Source organism: Mobula birostris, chromosome 4 (genome assembly GCF_030028105.1).
Source record: "Mobula birostris isolate sMobBir1 chromosome 4, sMobBir1.hap1, whole genome shotgun sequence".
Taxonomy (NCBI): Eukaryota; Metazoa; Chordata; class Chondrichthyes; order Myliobatiformes; family Myliobatidae; genus Mobula; species Mobula birostris.
Window position 1 is genome coordinate 184,227,665 of NC_092373.1, and position 20,370 is coordinate 184,248,034.

The following is a 20,370-nucleotide window of genomic DNA, read 5'->3' on the forward strand; positions in this document are numbered from 1 at the left end:
CTGTATTCGTCAGTGACACTACTGCCTCAAATGCTGCTGCTTTCACTAATAATGATTACTTGGACAAGGCTTGTATTTTTCAATTTTGAATGGTATAAATATGAAAAAGAAAATCCCTGGAGTCCAAGCTGAGAAATGTCTTTAAATCATTTTCACATATAAAACTGATGCTGGCAATAAAAGTCAGCCCTGCTGAATTTATATTTTGATTCGTAGCACTTTAAAAATGATTATAGATCTCGGAAGCCTATTGCCCAATCCCGTTGGCCTGTGGAATGAACCAATGTGGTGAAAAAGTACAAACAATTAAATTTGTGACAGGAATGGTGTCCACAATTACAGGATAAAAAACGGCAGGCGGAATTTAACTCAGAAGTTAAATGCCGAGTTGAAGCGTGAAGTGATGCACTTTAGGAAATTAAACTAGGGCAGAACATACACAGTGAAAGTCAGGGCTCTGGGGAGTGTAATTTTGAACAAAGAGACCTTGAGGTACAAGTGCATAATTCCCAGAAAGTGGCAGCATAGATAGACAGGTATGAGGAAGGGTAATACGCTTGCCTGCATCAGTTGAGCCGACATGACGTCACAGTTGTACAAACCTTTGGTTAGGCTGCATTTACGGTATTTTGTGCATTTCTGGTTGCTACACCATAGGAAGATGTAGTGGTTAGCATAACTCTTTTACAGTGTCAATGACTGGGGTTCAGTTCTGCTGCTGTCTGTAAGGAGTTTATAAATTCCCCCTGTGACCTCATGGGTTTCCTCCGGGTCCTCCAGTTTCTTCCCATATTCCAACGATGCACAGGTTAGTAGGTTAATTGGTCACACGGGTGTACTTGCACGGCATGGACTGTAAGAGCTTGTTACTATTCTGTATCTCTAAATTTAAAAAAAAAACAGAGACATTGCAAGAAAGATTCACGACAATGTTTCCTGGATTGAAGGGCCTGAGTTATAAAGAGAGATTAGATGGGCTGCAGTGAAGGAGGGCGGGAGGTAACATGATAGAGATATATTAAATATTGAGGGGCAAAGGTAGGATTGATGATCAGTATCTGTTTCGTATTGTATAGGCTGTCTTAAACTGGTGAGTGTAAGCTTAAGGTGAGAGGCAAGAGGTTTAAAGGACTAATTTTTTTTTTGCACGAAGACTAGTTGGTTTCTGGAATGAGCTGCCAGGGGAGGTGGAGAAGACGGGAACAGTGACAACAATTAAGAGGCGTGTGGACATGAAGGTGTAGCAGGATATGGAATTAATGCAGGCAAGCATGATTAATATAGATAGGGATGATAGTCAGCATAGACCCGATGGGCCAAACAGCCTGCTTCTATGCGGTGCAACTTTATGGGAAGAGATGAGGAGGGGTTTCTTTCGTCGGAGGGAGGCAAAGTAGTGAATCTGTGGAAAACGGCTGTGGAAGCCAGGTCATTGGATCTGCTTAGAGTGGAGGTTGAGAGGTTCTTGAATAGTAAGGGTGTCAAAGTTACGGAGAGAAGGCAGAAGAAACGGGTTGAGAGGGTCAAATGGCCTAATTCTGCTCTTATTCCTTATGAGTCGAATAATATCAACTAGGTATAAGGATCAAGGGAGAAAAATTCTGTTCAGTACAAATGGTTTAAGATTTTCTCAAGCCTGGTTTCCTTCTCCTTCACTTGTTGCTGGACTTAATTATTCTTTTGATCTCCTGTAAGGCCTCCCATCTTTCATTTTCGGTGAACTTGTGACCGTCCAAAATTCTACTGCTCGTGCCACAAGCTGCACCTATTATCCTATTACTATTATTTTGTTCCCTGTAATCTATTCTCCCACATTTCCAAAAGTTCAAAATTCAAAGTAAAACTTACTATCAGAGTACAGACATGTCACCACATACAACCTGAGATTCTTTTTTCCTGTGGGTATACTTAGCAAATCTATAGAACAGTGACTGTGAACAGGATCTATGAACAACAGTGGAAATGCAAATATCAATAATTAGCAATAAATAATATGCATGGAATAACATGAAATGAGAGATAAAGAGTCCTTAACATAAGACCATTGGTTGCAGAAATAGAATGAGTGTAGTGGTCCCCTTTTGCTTAAGAGCCTAATGGTTGAAGGGTAGTAACTGTTTTGAACCAGGTGGTCCATTGACTTTTCTATTGTTTTTCTATTATTATTATTTTGCGGTTGTATTATTTATTATTCTATTGTGTTTCTTGGATTTACTGTGATTGCCTGTGAGAAGATGAATCTCAGGGTTGTATATAGTGTATTTATGTACTTTGATGACCAATTTAATTTGAACTTTGAACTTAATCCCTGATTCTATCACTCACCTACACACTAGGGAATATTTATAGTTCTCCACCGGCCCATCGCTGAGTTGTGACCCTTGCACTTTATTTGTCTACCTGCGCTGCACTTTCTCTGCAACAGTAACACTGTTCTGATGAATGGTCTCAGCCTGAAATGTCAATTGTTTATTCCACTCCACATTAGATACAAGAGCAGAATTAGGCCATTCAGCCCATTGAGTCTACTGTACCATTCCATCATGGCTGACCTGGGTCCCACTCAACCCCATACACCTGCTTTCTTGCCATATCCTTTGATGATCCTACCGATCAGGAAACGATCAGCTTCCGCCCTAAATATACCAACGGATTTAGCCTCCACTGCAGTCTGTGGCAAAGCATTCCACAGATTCACTACTCTCTGGCTAAAAGAATACCTCCTTACCTCTGTTCTAAATGATTGCCCTTCAATTTTGAGGCTGTGCCCTCTAATTCTAGATACTCCCATATCCCCTCCACATCCACCCTATCTAGTCCTTTCAACATTCAGTAGGCATTCAATGAGATCCCCATGCATTCTTCTAAATTTCAGTGAGTACAGTCCCAAAGCTGCCAAATGCTCCTCATATGTTAACCCCTTCATTCCTGGAATTATCCTTGTGAACCTCCTCTGGACTCTCTTTAATGATAACACACTCTTTTTAAGTTATGGGGCCCAAAACTGTTGTCAGTACTCCAAGTACAGTCAGACTAGTGTCTTATAAAGCCTCAGCATTATCTCCTTTCTTTTATATTCTATTTCCCTTGAAATAAATACCAGCATTGCATTTACCTTCTTTATCACAGACTCAACCTGTAAGTTAACCTTCTGGGAGTCTTGTATGAAGATTCCTAAGTCCCTCTGCACCTCTGATGTTTGAACCTTCTCCCCATTTAGATAATAGTCCACACTATTGTTCCTTTTACCAAAATGCATTATCACACATTTCCCAATGCTATATGCCATCGCCACTTTTTTGGCCATTCTTCCAGTTTGTCTAAGTCCTGCTGCAATTGCACTGCTTCCTCAGCACTACCTACCCCTCCACTTACCTTTGTATCAGCTGCAAACATTGCACAAAGCCATCAATTCCATTATCCAAATCATTAGCTAACAATGTGAAAAATAGCAGTTCTAATACTGACCCCTGAGGAACACCACTAGTCACTGGCAGCCAACCAGAAAAGGCCCCTTTCATTGCTATTTGCTGCCTCCTGCCAGTATCTTTCCTGTAACGGCATAGGATTTTATTTCGTTCAGCAGTCTTGTGTGACACCTTATCAAATGCCTTCTGAAAATCCAAGTAAATGACATCCCCTGTCTCTCCTTTGTCTTCCCTACTTACTACTTCTTTGAAGAAGCCTAACAGATTTGTCAGGCAATATTTCCCTTGACAGAAACCATGCTGACTTTGATTTATTTTGTCATTAGTCTGCAAGTATCCGAAACCTCATCTTTGGTACTAGATTCCAACACTTTCCCACCACTGAGGTTAGGCTAACTGGCCTATAATTTCCTTTCTTTTGCCTTCCTCCCTTCTTAAAGAGTAGAGTGACATTTTCAATCTTCCAGTCCTCCAGGACCATGCCAGGATCAAGTGATTCTTGAAAGATCATGACCTATGCATCTGTTATCTCTTCAGCAAACTCTCTCAGGGCTCTGGGATGTAGTCCCTCTGGTCCAGGTGACTTACCCACCTTAAGACCCTTGAGTTTTCCTAGCACATTTTCCTCTGTAATACCAATGGCACTCACTCTTGCTCCCTGACACTCATGGACCCCTGGCAAGCTGCTAGTGCCTTCTACAGTGAGGACAGATGCAAAGTACCCATTAAGTTAATCTGGCATTAAGTTCATCTTCCATAAACTTACTGAGTTGCTCCAACATTTTGTGTGTGTTGCCCAAGATTTCCAGCATCTGTGGAATCCCTTGTGTTTATATTCTGCATTCTGTTTTCATTTTTTACTACTTCAGTCTAATGGCAAGACCCTGTCAGACATTGGCAATGTAAAATACTTTAAGCAGTTTCCCTTGTTTATTGACAGGACAGAGGGTGGTGGGTAGCCGTGTGGCCTCAGTTGTCACGAGGATTAGGCCTCAAGCCACGGGATTGCCTGTTACAGTAGCCCAGGAGAGGAGATGCTGGAGCAGGTGTAGCGCAGCGTCTTTGCTGGGCCCTGCCATCAGGGCTTCCCTCCAGTATTCGCTTACTGGAAGATGAGCTGCATTGCATGTGTACATTCATCTCTGGGCTGCTGGGAACTGCTTGTTCTTGCCAATAACACCCATGCACCTTCAACTTACAACATCTGCCACTCAGGGGCTTGGGCCACATACATATTTTTTGTGTGACTGTATGTTTACTTCTATCATACTTGTACTAAATGTGCCTTATGCTGTGTGTGACTGTTGGTGTTGTGTTTTGCACCTCGGCCCCAGAGTAAAGCTGTTTCATTTGGCTGTATCCATGTGAATGGTTGAATGATAATTAAATATCAACTTGAACTTGAGCTTGAGCTGTACCACTGAGCCAGCTAGATAAACCAGTGGATTTCAGTGCAGGCAAATGTGAATTCAGCCTTTATTAGACATAAAGAGGAAGGAATAGTGTACTGACTGATGCAGTACACTGACCAGGCTAAATATTACCCAAAGATTAAAATCAAAATATCTATTCAACATGTTACATTTTTGAAACATTAGATAGATAGATAGATATACTTTATTAATCCTGAGGGAAATTGGATTTCGTTACAGCCGCACCAACCAAGAATAGAGCATAAATATAGCAATACAAAAACTACAAGCAATCAAACAACAAAATGCAAACTATGCCAGATAGAAAATAAGTCCAGGACCAGTCTATTGGCTCAGGGTGTCTGACCCTCCACGGGAGGAGCTGCACGTTCGATGGCCACAGGCAGGAACGACCTCCCGCGCCGCCCAGTGTTGTATCTTGGTGGAATGTGGCCAAAGTCCAACAGTAAAAAGTTCAATATCCGGTCTACAAACACATTCCTCGATCGTAATATGACCCGGATTGCACCATCTGTTGTTAACCAGAACAGTAAACTCCCAACTCCTTTATGCTTACCACTCTCAGTGCACTTCCGGTTAGCCGGAAGGGTCTGGAAGCCGTCCATGGAGAAGTTTTGATCGGGAATGTCTTCGTGCAGCCCCGTTGCAGTGAAGCACATAACACTGCACTCCCGAAATGTTCTCTGACGCCTGGCTAGCGCCGTGAATTCGTCCATTTTATTACCCACCGGACTCCTCTTCTCCATAAGTCCCTGTTGTCTCGACCCGGTCCTCTCTCCTTGACTTTGTGATCCCCCTCTGCATCCTCTGTGTGTTTTGCTTCTGTCCCGCGTGTCTGGATGTAACTATTTCCAGCGCTAAAAACCCAAATAAAACTCTCCCTACCAGCATGTTAGAGAGGGTGCAGCTTCGACGTGTTACCGTGAGAAAAAAAAATACAAAAAATAACTTAAGTTGAAAAGTAAGAAGGAGAAAGTAAGAATAGATCAGAATGGCTGTACCAGGCTGCATGCATGACTAGCACATGCGCACTAAGAGTCCACTTTACTAGGTACACCTTGTTATTAATGCAAACATCTAATCAGCCAATCATTTGGCAGCAACTCAATGCATAAAAGCATGCCGACATGGTCAAGAGATACAGTTGTTGTTCAGACCAAATATCAGAATGGGGAACAAATATGATCTCAGTGACTTTGACTGAAATTATTGTTGACGCCCAATGGGGTGATTTCAGTGCAAAAAAAAATCTAGTGAGCGGCAGTTCTATGGGTGAAAATGCCTTGTTAATGAGTGAGGTCAGAGGAGAATGACCAGACTGGTTCAGGCTGACAAGAAGGCGACATTAGCTCAAATATCTATGTGTTACAACGGTGGTGTGCAGAAGAGCATCTTTAAATACACAACACATCAAACCTTGAAGTGGATGGGCTACAGAGGCAGAACACCATGAATATACACTCATTGGCCACTTTATTGAGTACCAGAGGTACCTAATAAAATGGCCTTGGAGCGTAGGAAGGAACAGTGTAGTGCCTGGTGCAGTGCACTGTCCAGGCTAAATAGTCCTCAGAGACTAAAACCAAAGCAGTTATTCAGCACGTTATGTTTCTGAAACATTTTATGTATCTAATCCAGTCAGTTTGTTCCAAGCATTTACAAATAAAAGAATACATGGAAGAACGGGCTGTTCTTCAAAAAAAAAATTCCAGAATTTTATTCCAAATTAACCCTTTTCTTCCTCAGATCTCAGTGTAGTGCGGCGTCTTTGCTGGCCCCGGCCACTGGTGCTGCCCTCCAGTATTCGCTTGCTGGAAGAGGAGATACACTGCATGTGTACGTTCATCTCTCGGATGCTGGGAACTGCTTGTTCCTGCCAATAACACCTATGCACTTTCAACTTAATTCCATTGCCGCCATCTCTGTACACCTACTTGGCTCCACCATCCGCTCCATTGAGAGCGGGGGGGGGGGTGTTCTTCTGGTCACCATACCATACGAAGGGTGTGATTAGGCTAGTGAGGTTGCAGAAAAGATTGACAAGGATGTTAAGGGTTTTTCCAGGACTGGAAGCTGTGTGTTATGAGAAGAGACTGGTTAGGCTAGAGTTTTCCCTGGAGCAAATGAGGTTGAAGTGTGACCCTACAGAGGGTTATAAATTCAAGAGGGGCATAGATAGAGAGGATTGGTGGTGCTAAACACACTTATAGTCTTTTATCCGGGGTTGATGAGTCTAGAGCTAAAGGGCACAGGTTTAAAGTGAGAGGGGAAAGATTGCAAGGGGAACTTTTTTCACACAGAGTATGGTTAATATTGCCGGCTGGTGGCATAGTGTCATCAGCGCTGGACTTCGGAGCAAAGGCTCCCGAGTTCGAATCCAGCCGGCTCCCTTGCATGCTTTCCATCCGTGCTGGGTTGAGCGTTGAGCTAGCAACTCGGCCTCATAAAAATAAGAAAGCCTGCTAAAAAAAACGCCATCATGACGGCGTTCCAGTGACTCCACTCGGAGTTATGGGCTTTCTTCTTCTTCTTCATGGTTAATATGTGGAACTCGCAGCCAGAGGTGGTGGTAGAATGGGTACCATGGCAGCATTTTAAAAAACACCTGGACAGACGTGGATAGGAAAGATCGTGAGGGATACGGGGAAAATGCAGGCAAATGGAATTGGCTTGGGAAGACATCTTGTTTGCCCTGGATGAGCTGGGCCAAGCGGCCGGTTTCTATGCTGTATAACCCTCGAGAAGCATTTCTTTCTCTTGGCCAAACCTCCCTACCCCAAGGTCTTTGCTTCAGCACCTCACTGTCCCAATCGCTCTATTGAGCCCTCTACTAGAACTCCAGTAACATGAAGTGTGTGACAGCAAATAGCTCACTCTAGGGTTTGGCATCCTGGAGTGATGGTGCTGGATTTTGCTTGGAGCTGTATATTTAAAACGAAATTTAAAGAATGTTCTCCCTGGTATGGTTATAAGCAGCACCCTGGAGATTCATGTCAGCAAACTCGGCATTCCCAAGCCTAGTACACAACTCATGTATCCCTAGAAGCTGAGAACCCTGCATGGTCATTCAGCCCATCATGTCCTTGCAAGCTGTAACCGACCTTCTGAGACTACTCTCATTTCCATGTTCTGGTAGGTGATGGCAGTTTACACCCATTTGAAATTGGCTCTGGTGAGATATTCTGCATGTGTTGTCACTGTGACAATGAATTTCAGACTCACGCCATATATTTCCTCAATGCCTATCCAATGCTCCCCCTCCCCCAAAGTTACTCAAATCTGTGTCCTTAGAATATGATCCAAACAGTGTTTTTTTGTGGCATGAGCAAAGTTGAAGCCCAGGTTAATGAAATGGAGTCATGAGTTCAAATCCCACCTGGGGAAATTTAATCTATTTGGCAACTATTTCATTGTTTACGAAAACCATTCTAATTCACTAATGACGTGCACTCCACCGTCCTTCCCTAGTATGTCCAGTCTATGACTTTACTCCCTGTGCGAAGTCTTCAGTCTTCAGCAGACCCTCGATGTCGAGGATGACTCACTTCCACTCCAGCATTGTGGGCGCTGAGCAAATTGGTAAAACCGACAAGGAGATTACAGACTCTGCTACGGGCGGGGCAGGAGGTGCTGAAGGAATGAACGCATGGGTAGTCAGGAGCAACAACTCTGCCCTCGTCTTTGTTAATATTCCTACTGAGGTCAGTCAGCTCCACACCGGAGGGGACTGGGCACTGGAACCTTCTCGTCCAATGTCTGAGAGTCGTGCTACATGAACAGTTCGCTCACTGACCTGCCCTGAGTGTTGTCTGCTGCTCACTGCCTGTGACGGGCCCATTTGGAGTTCCTGCCCGTTTGCTAATGTTCCTATATTATATGTAATTGAAACCTGATTAGCAATAAATCAGTCTTTGTATTTACTTTTGGTTTATTCATTAGGTAGTTAACCTCACAGAATAGTCAGTGAACTGAAAACTAGATACAATTGCAATGTTTAAAAGGCGTAGGGGGCCTACTGTGAGAAAATGGGATTAGCGTACATAGGCATTGTCGTTGGTATGTACATGACAAGCAGTAAGAGCCCATTTCTGTGCTGCATAGTTTTATGATTCAATGGTAAAACGCCGAAGATGGTAGAAATCTGATAGAAAACACTTTGAAATGCCCAGTGGGTCAGGCAACATCTGCAGAGGAAGAAACAGAATTATAAAGTAATTTGCATGAACTATTACATGTCCTCTTCTTGATTCTGTTATTAGTGCAAGACCCTGCAGACCCACACCTGAAGGCCCAATAGCATCTTCTTCCCCGTGGCCGTCATGTTCTTTAACCAACCTAGAAAACCCTAATACTGCCTCAGAAAATATTTCTTTCTTCTCTCATTCAACTTGCACTAATTTTGATATAAGTGATATTATTTTATTTATTTTATCATGTAAGATACAGTATGTATAATTTATGTTAATTTAAGTTTATGTTAATTTATCTTTGTCATGTTCATAATATACTATACTGCCATTCAGATTTCTGAATGGACATTGAACCCATGAACCCATGTATTTCACTACTTTTTTTCTCTTTTTGTGCACTAATTTAATTTAACTACAAACCCCATTTCCAGAAAAGTTGGGATATTTTCCAAAATGCAATAAAAACAAAAATCTGTGATATGTTAATTCATGTGAACCTTTATTTAGCTGACAAAAGTTCAAAGAAAAGATTTCAATAGTTTTACTGACCAACTTAATTGTATTTTGTAAATATACACAAATTTAGAATTTGATGGCTGCAACACACTCAACAGAAGTTGGGACAGAGTTAAAATAAGATTGAAAAGTGCACAGAATATTCAAGTAACACCGGTTTGGAAGACTCCACATTAAGCAGGCTAATTGGTAGCAGGTGAGGTATCATGACTGGGTATAAAAGTAGCGTCCATCAAAGGCTCAGTCTTTGCAAGCAAGGATGGGTCGTGGCTCACCCCTTTGTGCTAAAATTCGTGAGAGAATTGTTAACCAGTTCAAAAGGAACATTTCTCAACGCAAGATTGCAGAGAATTTAGGTCTTTCAACATCTACAGTACATAATATTGTGAAAAGATTCAGAGAATTCAGAGAAATCTCAGTGTGTAAAGGGCAAGGTCGGAAACCACTGTTCAATGCGCGTCACCTTCGAGCCCTCAGGCGGCACTGCCGAAGAAACCGTCATGCTACTGTGACAATTACAGCCACCTGGGCTCAGGAGTACTTCAGAAAACCATTGTCACTCAACACAGTCTGTCGCTGCATCCAGAAATGCAACTTGAAACTGTATTACGCAAGGAGGAAGCCATACATCAACTCTATGCAGAAACGCCGGCGAGTACTCTGGGCCCGAGCTCATCTCAGATGGACCGAAAGACTGTGGAACGGTGTGCTGTGGTCAGATGAGTCCACATTTCAGCTAGTTTTTGGAAAAGATGGGCATCGAGTTCTCCGTGCCAAAGATGAAAACGACCATCCAGATTGTTATCAGCGAAAGGTACAAAAGCCAGCATCTGTGGTGGTATGGGGGTGCATCAGTGCCCACGGCATGGGTGAGTTGCTTGTATGTGAAGATACCATTGACTCTGAGGCATATATAGGATTTTAGAGAGACATATGTTGCCATCAAGGCAACATCTCTTCCCAGGACGTCCATGCTTATTTCAGCAGGACAATGCCAGACCACATTCTGCACAGGCTACAACAGCGTGGCTTTGTAGACACAGAGTGCGTGTGCTTGACTGGTCTGCTGCCAGTCCAGATCTATCTCCTATTGAAAATGTATGGCGCATCACGAAGAGGAGAATCAGACAACGGAGACCGCGGACTGTTGAGCAGCTGAAGTCTTATATCAAGCAAGAATGGACAAAATTTCCAATTGCAAATCTACTACAATTAGTATCCTCAGTTCCAAAATGATTAAAAAGTGTTATTAAAAGGAAAGGTGATGTAACACAATGGTAAACATGCCTCTGTCCCCACTTTTGTTGAGTGTGTTGCAGCCATCAAATTCTAAATTTGTGTATGCTTACAAAATACAATTAAGTTGGTCAGTAAAACTATTGAAAATCTTTTCTTTGTACTTTTGTCAGTTAAATAAAGGTTCGCGTGAATTAACATATCACAGATTTTTGTTTTTATTGCATTTTGGAAAATATCCCAACTTTTCTGGAAATGGGGTTTGTATATATATATATAAAACTAAATTACAATTTTTATTATGTGTTGCAATGTACTGCTGCCACATAACAAAATTCATAAATTTCATGACATATGCCAGTGATATTAAACTGATTCTGATTCTGCTGCAAAAAAAGCTAATTTTCTTGGCGTTTATGCCCTGTCAATGTATGTCCATGTCAACACATGAACTTGAAGTTAAACTTAATTGCCCTCCTCAGATGCTTCCTGATCCACCGAATATTTCCATAAATTTCTATTTTATTTCAGTAGATCAGTGTGACTGCCAACAGACTGACAGACTAGAAACTTTTAACTAGTCAGCAGTTCTTTGTGTGTGTGTGTGTGTGTGTGTGTGTGTGTGTGTGTGTGTGTGTGTAGTAAGTACAATTAACAGAAGATTTCTTGGCCTTAAGTGAGCTTCCAGACTTCATCCCAACGTGGGGGTTTTGGATTCGTGTCTCATCACATCAGCTGTAACACATGTGTTGAAACATACACTCAGTGGCCACATTATTAGGTACTCCTGTACACATGCTCGTTAATGCAAATATTTAAACAGCCAATCAGGTGGCAGCAACTCAATGCATAAAAACATGCAGACATGATCAAGAGGTTCAGTTGTTGTTGAGAACAAACATCAGAATGGGAAGGAAATATGATCTATGTGACTTTGACCATGGAATGATTGTTGGTGCAAGATGGGGTGGTTTGAGTATTTCAGAAATTGCTGATTTCCTTGAATTCTTACACACAACCATCTCTGGAGTTTACAGAATGGTGTGAGAAACAAAAAAAAACCTAGTGAGTTGCAGTTCTGTGGGTGAAAATGCCTTGTTAATGGGAGAGGTCAGAGGAGAATAGCCAGATTGGTTCAAGCTGACAGGAAGCCAACCACAAATAACCACACGTTACAATAACAATGTGTAGGAGAACATCGCAAACACGAGGAAATCTGCAGATGCTGGAATTTCAAGCAACACACATAAAAGTTGCTGGTGAACGCCAGTTAGTCCTGACGAAGGGTCTCGGCCCGAAACGTCGACTGTACCTCTTCCTAGAGATGCTCCTTGGCCTGCTGCGTTCACCAGCAACTTTTATGTGTGTTGCAGGAGAACATCTCGGAGTGCATAACACAACAAACCTTGAAGTAGATGGGCTACAACAGCAGAAAACCACAAGACACCATTGCAAATCTCGCACTTTCTCGTCAGGCATAACATTTCAACTTCTAACTACCTTCTGGAAGAAAAACTTCTTCCTCAAATCCCCTCCAGAACACTTTCTCCTTATTTTAAATCCATGATCTCCAGTTTTGGTATGGGAAAAGGTTTCCTTCGATTTGTGTTGCCTATGTCCTGATAGCTTTGCACACCCTGTCAGGTTTTCTCCTCTGTCTTCTCTGCTCCATGGACTATAAACTTCACAGGTTTAATTACAGGAAGATAAGTAGAATGTTCCATCCTGGAGGTTGGCAGTGGCCAAGGTCGCAGGAGAGGGTCCAGAGGAGGTTCACGAGAATGATCCTGGGAACGAAAGGGTTAACATATGAGGAGCATTTGATATCTCCTACTCGCTGGAGTTTAGAAGAATGGGGAGGGGATCTCATTGAAACCTATTGAATATTGAAAGGTCTACTTGGAGTGAATGTGGAAATGATGTTTCCTATAGTGGGGGAGTCTAGGACTGGAGGGCACAGCCTTAGAATAGAAGATCATCCCTTTGGAACAGAGATGAGGAGTATTTTCAGTGAGAGGATAGCAAATCTGTAGAATTCTTTACCAGAGGCGGCTGTGGAGGCCAAGCCTTTGGGCATATTTAAAGCAAAAGTTGATAGGTTAATGATTAGTGTCAAAGGTTATGGAGAGAAGGCAGGAGTTGAGAAGGATAATAAATTAGCCATGATGGAATGGTAGAGCAGACTCGATGGGCTGAATAGCTTAATCCTGCTTATGATCTTATAGCCCTCAGGTGGGAGTACTTACTGGTCAACAGATAACAGATCTCACCATTTTGTTAATGTGCCCAATGTGCCCAGGTAGCCTGTGACTGGTCACAGATTTGCATTGGCTTATTCTGTTGGTCAGTGAACTTTTAAAATGGGTGATTGATCTACTTTGAGTGTATTATGGGGACTAATTTCTACCTCAATGGGCCAACACCAGTGTCTGCAGACAAGGAAAGAGATTTACCAAAATCCAAATGGGTGCAAAGTTGTAAGGTGACATTCAGGGCTCACTTCATTGAGAAGTTGAAAAAAACCTTGGAAAGAGGAGTGGGATTTAAAAGCCGTACTGCAATCCTGAAGAGACTGGAATGTAAGTTAGATTCAGAAAAAGAAATTATCCAACTGTAAGATTAAAATATTGGAAATTCATTGAATCTCAAAGGACCTGACATGGCCAAGACACACTTGCTGAAAATGACCAGTTTCATTGCAATAGTTTACAGATAAAAATGTTTTAAAGCTTAGCTTTATTTGTCACATTTACACCGAAACATCGAAACATTCACATAGTGAAATGTTTTGTTTGCGTCACACAGTCCGAGGATGTGGTGGGGGCTGCCCGCAAATATTGCCACACTTCCAGCGCCAACATAGCATGCCCACTACTTACTATCCCTGACATGTAGAACGTCCTTGGAATGTGGGGAAAACCCTCGCCGTCACAGGGAGAACGTACAACTCCTCACAATGAGCGGTGGTTGATCAGTGATCCCTGGTGCTGTAAAGCGGTGTGTTAACGGCTGTGCCACTGTGAAGGCTCCAGAATGAACAGAGTGGAGATGTTCAGTGGCACAAATCGTTGCTTGCTGGGTAGAGTTGTGAAAGGGGGTTTGCTTGTGGTGTCTGGGAAACAGCTAGGAATGTTCTTCATTGTGAAAGGAGTATTCTGACTGAAACTGGATAATTCTCCTGGCTTATCAGTTTGTCCCATTCCTTAGGTGCAGTGAAATGTGTTAACTGAGTGCAGCAGGGAAGCATCGGACAGCTGGCGTCATGAGTTCTTACTCCAGCGTCGACTAGCAACAAGCCCAGCTGTTCCCAACTGGGACCTGAGCTTTGACAGTTCTGGGTCATACATCTGAGAGACAGACCTGATCCGCAGTGCCGAATGGAGTAAAGGTGAGGGTTTCGGCACAGTTCACGGTCAAATTTGTGCCACGTCTGAAAAGTAATTGCAACCTCTTAGAATCTCTGTGTGTGTTTCTCATTAACAAAGGGTGCGATGTTTGTCCAGGCAGATCAATGGTTCAGTGATCATAGTACACTGGTCTGTGGCTGTGAGTGGAAAATAGAACTAAAATATAGAAACCTGTCCTTGTAATGTCAGTTTCCAATGTATCTGTGCTGGGTAACTTTACCAATTTTCTTCCAGCCTCTGTAATCTCGAGCTTGTCCAAGACTTGTATCAGGACAAGTACCCAGTACTTTTGTGCCCACTGACTGAGATAATCCCCTGGAAGCACTCAGAGGCTGCAGATACTGGAATCTGGACCAAAAAGAAAACAAACTGATGGAGGAATTCAGCAAGCCAGGCAGCATCTGTCAGTGTTTCAGGTTGAGTCTCTTGCACTGTCGAAGGGTCCAGATAAGGGGTCTTAACCCAAAACATTGACTATCCATTTCCTTTTACAGATGCTGCCTGACCTGCTAAGCTCCTATTGTAGTTTGTAAGAAGGCTCCGGTCCTGGCTAAATATCCCATCCAGCGGCCTTACTCGTCATGTATTTGTGTACTCTAAGCCATCTGTAACTAGGCAACCGTCTCCAAGCCTAAAACTCTCTTCAATTTTTTGTAGTCCTCCTTTTCTGATTTTTTTTATATACTGCACCAACTGGTACATCTTTGGACTGTGGGAGGAAACCGGAGCACCTGGAAGAAACTCACACGTTCGCAGGGAGAACGTAGAAACTCCTTAGAGACAGCGGTGGGAATTGAACCCAGGTCACTGCGACTGTAAAGCATTGTGCTAACCACTATGCTACCGTGCCACTTGCCATTTTGTTGAACCCCGAGGTGTGGGTCATCAGGCCTTTGTACCTCTTGCCTGATGGCAACATCAAGGAGAGGGTCTGGCCTGGATGGTGAGGGTTCTTAATGATGGATGTTTGCCTTCCCGAGTCACCACCTCTTGGCCCTGTCCTAGGCGGTGGGGAGCCGTACCCATGATTGGGCTGGCTGAGTACACCACCCTCTCTAGCCTCTCGTGTTCCTGTACATTGGAATTTTCCTACCAGAGCACTGTGCAACCAATCAGAATCCTTCCCACTGTACATCTGTAGAAGATTGTCAAAGTCTTCAGTGGCGTGCTGCATCTCCATAAACTTCTAAGAAAGTAGAGACACTGGAGCACCTGGTTTGTGGGGATTCTGCTGTCAGCCAATCATTAGTCACGAGGTAATGTTACAGCTCTGTAAAACCCGAGTTAGACCACACTTGGTATATTGTGTACAATTCTGGTTTAGAGAGGGTGCTGACGAGATTTACTAGAATGCCTTTGGATTAGAGAGCATGTACTATGAGAAAAGGTTGAACGACCTATGGCTTCTCTGTTTGGAGTAGGAGGATGAGAGGTGACTTGATGTTGGTGTAACAGGATTATAAGAGGCATAGATCGAGTGGATAGCCAGAGACATTTTTCCCCTGTGTGGAAATGGCTAATACCTTGGGGGCATACTTTTAAGGTGATTAGAGGAAAGCATAGAGGTGATATCATTAGTAATTTTTTTACACAGGGAGTAGTGAGTGCTTGGAACACCCTGCTAGGGGTGGTGGTAGAAGGAAATACATTATGGACATTTAAGAACTGCTTAGAGAGGCACATGGGTGATAGAAAAATGGAGGGCACTGTAGAAGGGAAGGGTTAGGTTGACCTTGCAGGTCAGCACAACGTCATGTGCCGAAGGCCCTGTACTATTCTTTAAATCACAGAATTGCAGAAGATCTACAACATAGTCAGACACCATCTAGTCCATCATATTGTCAGAGAACTGCCAAGCTTCATCCAATCTTCTGCACTATGTCCTTGTCCTGTGGGTCACAGTTTTTCAGATAGCATCAGGCAGTTTGTAATGAAGATCCCAGCATCTACCATGCATTCACAGAGAGTTTGACAATGCTCACCATCCCCTGGTGAAAGAAGTCTCTTATCTCTCTTCCATTAAGCCTTTGATCAATTACTTTACTTTATTGTCGCCAAACAATTGATACTAGAGCGTACAATCATCACAGCAATATTTGATTCTGCGCTTCACGCTCCCTGGAGTACGAATCGAGAGTAAGTAGTAAAAATTTAAATTATAAATCAGGAGGGAGGAGAAAATGACAGCGTGACACAGCGTGTGCAGCTCTCCGGTGAAATTATATTGTATTTGTAAGTGGGATGCCGTGCACAATTCTGATTTGATAGAGTCAGACGTGAAAAGCAAAGAGGAACATCTAGAGAAACTTCTGAAATGCCCGGTTTGCTGCCGCTGCTACTGTGCAATCGAGAATCTCCGGAGGGAAGGCCCCAAAATCCCCGGCTTCGCCTGCTGATGGCGACCGAGGCTGGGGTCGAAGCGTTCGGTGGAGATGGTGCTTGGTGCTCGGTGTCGGAGGGCTGGTCGGAGGCTCGAAGTTTTTGGACAACTCAGAGTCGGACTGTGGTCGGGCATGGCAGGGAGAGTTTTCTTCCTTCTCCCGTCTGCATGAGATGTGGGACTTTCAAGAGACTTTGAACTTTTTTACTGTGCCCATGGCCTGTTCTTCATCAAGTTATGGTATTGTTGCACTGTTGTAACCATATGTTATAATTATGTGGTTTTTGTTAGTTTTTCAGTCTTGGCCTGTCCTGTGTTTCTGTGATATCACACCGGAGGAATATTGTATCATTTCTTAATCCATGCATTACTAAATGACAATAAAAGAGGACTGCCTGTCCTCATAATCTAATAATCTAATCTAATCTAATAAATAGAAACTAGAAAAGGGTAAGTAAGGTAGTGCAAAAAACCAAGAGGCAGGTCCGGATATTTGGAGGGTATGGCCCAGATCCAGGTCAGGATCCGTTCAGCAGTCTTATCACAGTTGGAAAGAAGCTGTTCCCAAATCTGGCCGTACGAGTCTTCAAGCTCCTGAGCCTTCTCCCGGAGGGAAGAGGGACGAAAAGTGTGTTGGCTAGGTGGGTCGTGTCCTTGATTATCCTGGCAGCACTGCTCTGACAGCATGCGGCGTAACGTGAGTCCAAGGACGGAAGATTGGTTTGTGTGATGTGCTGGGCTGTGTTCACGATCTTCTTCAGCTTCTTCTGGTTTTGGACAGGACAACTTCCATACCAGGTTGCGATGCACCCTAGAAGAATGCTTTCTACGGTGCATCTATAAAAATTAGTGAGGATTTTAGGGGACAGGCCAAATTTCTTTAGTTTTCTCAGGAAGTAAAGATGCTGGTGGGCCTTCTTGGCAGTGGACTCTGCTTTTTGGACAAAGTCAGGTCATTTGTGATATTGACCCTGAGGAACATAAAGCCTTTGACCTGTTCCACTTGCGCACCACTGATGTAAATTGGGTTGTGCAGTCCGCTACTCCTTCTGAAGTCAACAACCAATTCCTTCGTCTTGCTGACGTTGAGGGATAGGTTATTGTCTTCGCACCATGCCACCAGGTTCTTAATTTCCTCTCTGTATTCAAACTCGTCATTACCCGAGTTACGGCCTACAATTGTGGTGTCATCAGCAACTTATATATTGAGTTCAATGGAAACTTGGCTACACAATCATGGGTGTACAGTGAGTACAGCAGGGGGCTGACTACACAGCCTTGTGGGGCACCGGTGCTCAGAGTGATTGTAGAGGAGAGCTTGTCCCCTATTTTTACAGCCTGGGTCCTGTCTGTGAGGAAGTTGAAGACCCAGCTGCAGATCTGAGTGCCAAGGCCTAGGTTCCGGTGCTTAGGAATCAGTTTATTTGGAATGTTGGTATTAAAGGCAGAGTTGTAGTCAATGAAAAGGAGCCTTACATATGCGTCTTTATTCTCCAAGTGTTCTAAGGAGGAATGTAGGGCCAGAGAGGTGGCATCTGCTGTTGACCTGTTGCTCCGATAGGTGAATTGCAAAGCATCGAGGTTGACCGGTAGGCTGTGGTTGATGTGTGCCATAACCAATCACTGGAAGCACTTCATAGCAATTGATGTCAGAGCCACAGGTCGATAGTCATTCAGGCATGCCACCTTGCTCTTCTTCAGCACTGGGATTATCGTTGCCTTCTTAAAACACAAGGGGATCTTAGACTGAAGCAAGGAGCGGTTGAAGATGTCAGCAAACACTCCAACAGGCCCGGAGTCCTGGGATGCCACCTGGGCCCGTCACCTCCCTTGGATTTATCTTCAGGAAAGCCCTTCTAACGTCTGCCTTGATGACGATGAATCTTGATGCCACCAGGTCCAGTTCATCTGGAGGGGGTGGGACGCTCCCCTTCTGTTCGAATCTTGCGTAAATTACAGAGAGTCCCTGGGTTATGTAAGGGTTCTGTTCCTGAGAACTGTCTACAACCAATTTCTCTGCAAGCATAAATGCCTGCTTTCTGAAGTAACCCATATCATACCATCGTACATACACATATAATTATTTCATTAAGTAACACTACCCATAATTATACTACTGGAATATATACAGCCTCCAGACATTAACACTTTATTATTGTCATAACTAGTCTGAAAAATGCTTTAAAAAGGTATGGGAGAATTTGTCAGGTCATTTGTAACCCAGGGAGTCTCTGTACTTTAAATCATATTGCCTGTATTTTGACCTCCATCCAAGGGCAATATGTCCTTTCAGGCAGCTCATAATTTCCGTGCAGTTCATGGTTTTATGCATCTTAACTAAATCTTCTTTAGCCCTCCATGGCTCCAAAGAAAACAACCTCAGTCTATCCCATCTTTCCTCATAACTACAGTTTTCTAGCCTTGCCAACATTTGTGTAAACATCTCCAATACAATGTTCCCTTTGTTATACCCAGACTATATGATGTACTCAGACCATGTTGTAACAAGTGCTCTAGCACAAACTCACTGCATTTGTGTCTTCTATTTCTGCTCATAAAGGATTCTATCTGCTCCACTGCCTGCAAAGATTGATAGAGATCCATTTCTCCCTCCACACTTCTTGATAACCTCCCTGTCACTGGGAAATCTCTTGTCTTGGAAACATATTTGCATGGTTCTGCACTGGAAAGCAGTGAGGATGTTCAGGGAACTGTTCACCATAAGGCCCTCTTGGCTGCTCGTGCCAAGATTACTCATTTGTCTCCGGTAATAATCTGCACCTCCTCAAATTATTTACGTATCTCACACTTCACTTGATTTAATCTTATTTTCTATTTGTTTGCCCGGCTGAACAGACCATGTACAGTGTGTCACCCTTCTTTATCACCCCGCAACATGTAAGATTCAAACATTAATATAGACAACAAGAAGCAAGGCAGTGACTTCCATTTGCAAATGCACTCATCAGTCATTACCCTCTGCCTCCTGACACTGAAGGAATTTTGGTCTGTCATCAGGCGGCTTTTCTCTGAGACCAGAGTGGTGTGCGCAGAGTAGAGATCTATGTTGTTGCTGGTGTGCAGGGTTCAGTGTAAAGGTTGCAGCTGTACAAACTGCTTCTGATTTGCAGACATTTCAGAATGCCCTCCCCTCCCCAGGCCCACACCAACCATTCCACCCCCCAGCCTCCTCTGCTGCCAGGGCGAAAATACAGCAAACAGAGAAACATTACCTCATACCCACACCACCAGGTTCAGGAGCAGTTATTATCCTTCAACCTTCAGGTTCCTGAACCTGCATAGATAACTTCATTCACCTCAGCACTGAACTGATTCCACAAACTACGGACTCACTTTCAACGATTCTATGCCTCATGTTCTCAGTATTATTAATTTACTATTTATTTGCTTTTGTTATTATTATTTTTTATATTTGCACCATTTGTCTTTTTTGCACGTTGGTTGTTTGTCAACCTGTGGTTTGTGTATAGATTTTTATTGATTCCATTGTATTTCTTTGCTCTATTTTCAATGCCCCCAAGAATATGAATCTCAGGATACTATATCTGGGGAATTTGTTGGCACAGACAGCTGTGGAGGCCAAGTCATTATGCATATTTAAGGAAGAGGTTGATAGATTCTTGATTAGTCAGAACATGAAGGGATACAGGGAGAAGGCAGGAGATCGGGGCTGAGAGGAAAATTGGATCTGGCATAATGAAATGGTGGAGTAGACCTGACGGGCCAAATGGCCTAATCCTACTCCTGTACCTTATTGTC

General features: G+C 43.3%; 1 protein-coding gene across 5 annotated transcripts in view; it reads left to right on the forward strand.

Annotated features, from left to right (window-relative positions):
• The window catches only part of lzts3a (leucine zipper, putative tumor suppressor family member 3a), a 226,491-nt gene that overhangs the window by 127,856 nt on the left and 78,265 nt on the right, over positions 1-20,370 (forward strand). For 3 of the 5 annotated variants that reach the window (XM_072256668.1, XM_072256671.1, XM_072256670.1), the window contains one exon: positions 14,011-14,191. The exons of 1 other annotated variant lie outside the window; for it this stretch is intronic. The gene's annotated coding sequence lies outside the window, so the exon portion shown is untranslated. Of the gene's footprint in view, positions 1-754; positions 809-14,010; positions 14,192-20,370 lie in introns of those variants that run through there. One more of the 5 variants, XM_072256672.1, reaches the window with a different exon arrangement.